The sequence below is a fragment of the Benincasa hispida genome, chromosome 1, assembly GCF_027475165.1.
Source record: "Benincasa hispida cultivar pf3 chromosome 1, pf3_genome.v1.1, whole genome shotgun sequence".
Taxonomy (NCBI): Eukaryota; Viridiplantae; Streptophyta; class Magnoliopsida; order Cucurbitales; family Cucurbitaceae; genus Benincasa; species Benincasa hispida.
In genome coordinates this window covers 74,662,936-74,667,021 of record NC_143478.1, presented here as the reverse complement: position 1 = coordinate 74,667,021, position 4,086 = coordinate 74,662,936, and the positions used below count along the sequence as shown (strand labels likewise).

At 42.7% G+C, this 4,086-nt stretch overlaps 1 pseudogene; it reads right to left on the bottom strand.

Annotated features, from left to right (window-relative positions):
* Positions 1 to 2,941: 2,941 nt before the first annotated feature.
* LOC150038718 (uncharacterized) lies at positions 2,942 to 3,549 on the bottom strand (annotated as a pseudogene).
* Positions 3,550 to 4,086: the final 537 nt, after the last annotated feature.

The window sequence follows — 4,086 nt, the reverse complement described above, 5'->3', positions numbered from 1 at the left end:
TTTGAACACGTTGTTCCCATCTAAAGTTGTTAGTTCCACTACGCTGTGAGGAAAGATAATCTTGATTCAGAATGGCCCAGACCAGCGGGACTTCAACTTTCCTGGGAACAATAGCAAATGAGCGTTAAATAATAATACCTGTTGACCTTCGGTGAATGTCCGGTCGTTTATGCGGTCGTCATGCCACTTCTTGGTTTTCTCCTTATAGATCTTGACATTTTCATAGGCGTCCCTTTGCCATTCGACCAGCTAATTCAGTTGCAGCTTCCAGACTTTCCCCACACTTGCTAAATCAAACTTCAGCTTCTTGCATGCCCACATCACCTTATATTCCAACTCGAGCGACAGATGATAAACTTTTCCAAAGACCAGAGCATACGAGGACATGCCAATTGGTGTTTTATAGGCAGTCCTGTATGCCCACAGTGCTTCATCAAGCTTGGGTGACCAATCTTTCTTGGAAGTATTGACTACCTTCTCCAAGATAGTTTTGATCTCTTGGTTAGAAATCTCTACCTGCCCATTAGTCTGTGGGTGGTAAGCAGTCGCAACTCTATGGCTGACGTTAAATTTAGTGAACAGGTTGGTGATTATGCGGTTGATGAAGTGAGAGCCCTCATCGCTGTTTAAGGCCTATGGCGTTCTATATCAAGCAAAAATATTCTTCTTGAGAAACTTCGCCATTGGGGTTGCATCATTTTTGGCACATGCGATGGCCTTAACCCATTTTGATACATAATCAACCGATACCGGGATATAATGATGACCTTTTGATGGTGGAAATGGGCCCATGAAGTCAATTCCCCAAACATCAAATAATTCAACCTCTAAGATTGATGTCAACGACATTTCATTCCTTTTAGACATATTCCCCGTTCTCTGGCATCTGTCGCATTGCACAACGTGGGCATGGGCATCCTTAAACAGTGTTGGCCATAAATAGCCACACTGCAAGACCTTTGCAGCAGTCCACTGCCCCCCAAAGTGTCCTCTGTTAGGGGACTCATGACACATCTCCAGAATGTGCTTGACTTCGTGCTCAGGAACGCATCGACGTAATATATGATCAGGACCAAGTCGATATAGGAATGGATCATCCCAGAAATAAAATTTGACATCATGTCTTAGCTTCTTCTTCTTCTGGTAAGTATAATCACCTGGTATTTGACCGCAACGATGAAATTCACAATGTCCGTATACCAGGGAACATTAATGTCTACTGACATAAGCAACTCATCGGGGAATATTTCTTCAATATCTTTTTCTTTCCCTTGAACCTCGTAATTCTCCAATCTTGACAAATGATCAGCGGCTTGGTTCTTGGTGCCCTTCCGATCTTTGATCTCAAGGTCAAACTCTTGCAGGACAACACCCATCGTATAAGCCTTGGTTTTGCATCCTTCTTTGTCATCAGATATTTGATTGTAGAGTGATCTGTATACACCACAACGTTTGTTCTGATTAAGTACTGTCGAAATTTCTCCAATGCAAATACCACTGCGAGCATTTCCTTCTCTGTGGTTGTATAGTTCTCCTGCGTATAATTCAATGTTTTACTTGCATAATAAATAGGATGCAATACCTTGTCCTTGCGCTGACTTAATACTACGCCCACAACATATCTGCTCGCGTCACATATCAACGCAAATGGTTGCGTCTAGTCTGATGCAACCAGAATGGGTGCGGTGATGAGCGCATCTTTCAATGTGTTGAATGCTTTTGTGCACACATCATCAAAATTATATTCTTGGTCAGCTTCAAGGAGCGCACTTAAGGACCTTGTGTTCTGGGAGAAATTGCGAATAAATCTTCTATAAAACCCAGCGTGTCCCAGAAAGCTCCTAAGTGTCTTCACGTTCACTGGTGGGGGTAGCTTGGAAATTGCATCAATTTTTGCCCGATCAATCCTGCTTTCGAGATTTTATGACCCAGAACAATTCCTTCTTCCACCATAAAGTGACATTTTTCCCAGTTCAGAACCAAGATTTGTTGCCACGCATCTCTTCAAGACCTTTTCTAGGTTAGATAAACAGGAGTCATAATTGTTGCCAAAAACTGAAAAATCGTCCATGAATACTTCGACTTACTCCTCTAAGTAATCTGAGAATATAGCCATCATGCATCGTTGGAAAGTGCCCGACACATTACAGAGTCCATATGGCATGCATCGGAATGCAAACGTACCAAATGGGCACGTGAAGGTTGTCTTGTCTTGATCCTCCGGCGCAATTGCTATTTGGTTGTACCCTGAATAGCCGTCAAGAAAACAGAAGAATTCTTTCCCTACAAGTCTGTCCAACATCTGATCAATGAACGCGAGTAGGAAGTGGTCCTTTTTAGTGGCCAAATTTAACTTGCGATAATCCATACAAATTCTCCACCCCGTTGTAGTTCTTGTGGGAATTAATTCATTCTTGTCGTTGGTGATGGCTGTCATCCCCCCTTTCTTTGGAACACACTGCACTGGGTGCACCTAGCTGCTATCAGATATTGGGTAGATGACTCCTGCGTCCAGTCACTTCACTATTTCCTTTTTGACAACCTCCTTCATGGCAGGGTTTAAACGTTGTTGCCTTTCTACTGATCCTATCTTTCCTTCTTCCAAACGAATCTTGTGCATGCAATACGAGGGACTGATTCCTCAAATGTCTGCCAAGGTCCATCTTAAAGCCTTTGCGTTATTTCTCAGGATCTGTAGAAGTGTGTCTTTTTTCTCCTTACTCAGCGAGGCAGAAATGATAACCGGTAACGTGTTGTTACCTCCTAAGTAAGCATACTTAAGGTGCACAGGCAACGACTTTAACACTAGCACAGGTGGTTCTTCCAAAGATGGCTTGATGCGTTGTGAAGTTCGTTCAGATAACTCGAGTGGTTCAAAGTTTGATTTAACATAAATTGCGGCGCAATCCTCCTTCAACATTGCACTGATTCCAAAATCCTCTTACTTCAGCTCCTCTGGGGGCTCGTTCCAAGGTTCTTCCCCCAGTTCCTCAATATACTGGCAATTCTCCATATCATTTGGGTACTTCAACGCATTAAAGATGTTGAACTTTACTTCCTGATCGTCGACCCTGATGGTCAGTTCTCCTTTTTGCACATCGATTAGTGCTTGTCCTGTTGCTAGGAATGGGCGACCCAAGATGATAGGTACTTCTCTGTCAGCTTCATAATCCAATATAACAAAGCCCGCTGGGAAGATAAACTTGTCCACTTGTACGAGTACATCCTCCATCTTGCACTCAGGATGCGTTATCGATCTATCGGCCAATTGCAGTGTGATCGTTGTTGGTCTTACGTGCCGATATCCAGCTTCTTAAAGATCGACAAGGGCATTAGATTTATGCTCGCCCCTAAATCGTATAGCGCGTTTTCGACCATCTTACCTCCTATTGTGCAAGGCAATGTAAAACTCCCAGGATTCTTCATTTTGGTGGGGATATTGTTTTGAAACAGTGTGCTGCATTCATATGTTAGCGCAACTGTTTCATTTTCCCCGATCTTTCTTTTATTAGCAAGAATATCCTTGAGAAATTTTACATAGCTCGGCATCTGTTCTAGAGCTTCTATTAGGGGAATATTGATGTGTAGTTGTCGAAGAACGTCCAAGAACCTCTGAAATTGCTTACTATCGTCTTTCTTCCTCAGCCTGTACGGGAAAGGTGGAGGATCCCGTCGTACTTCTTATTGACTTGGCTGCTTTTTGAGGTCCTGTCTTTGCTGCATTTCATTATCTGGAGGTTGCATTAATTTAGAATTCAAGTCTTGAGGAGCTTCATCTTTTGTAGGTGAACTTGCTTCTGAACTTGTAATTTTTCCACTATTGATTGATTGGTCACCATCAACAGTTAAATCTGCTGGTATTGTTTTAGAATCTGGTACTCATAGCACAGAGGTTGTTGTTTTACCACTTCTCAATGTCACTGCGTGACATTGCTCTTTACCCCATGACCCCGATGCTCCTGAACTGCTAGGCAGCGTACCAGGCACTTTGTTTTTCAACTCAATTGCAAGCTGTTCAATCTGTTCTTCCAAACCTCTAAGGGAATCAACTTGCGATTATCTAATTGCCTTGCTCTTTTTGATATA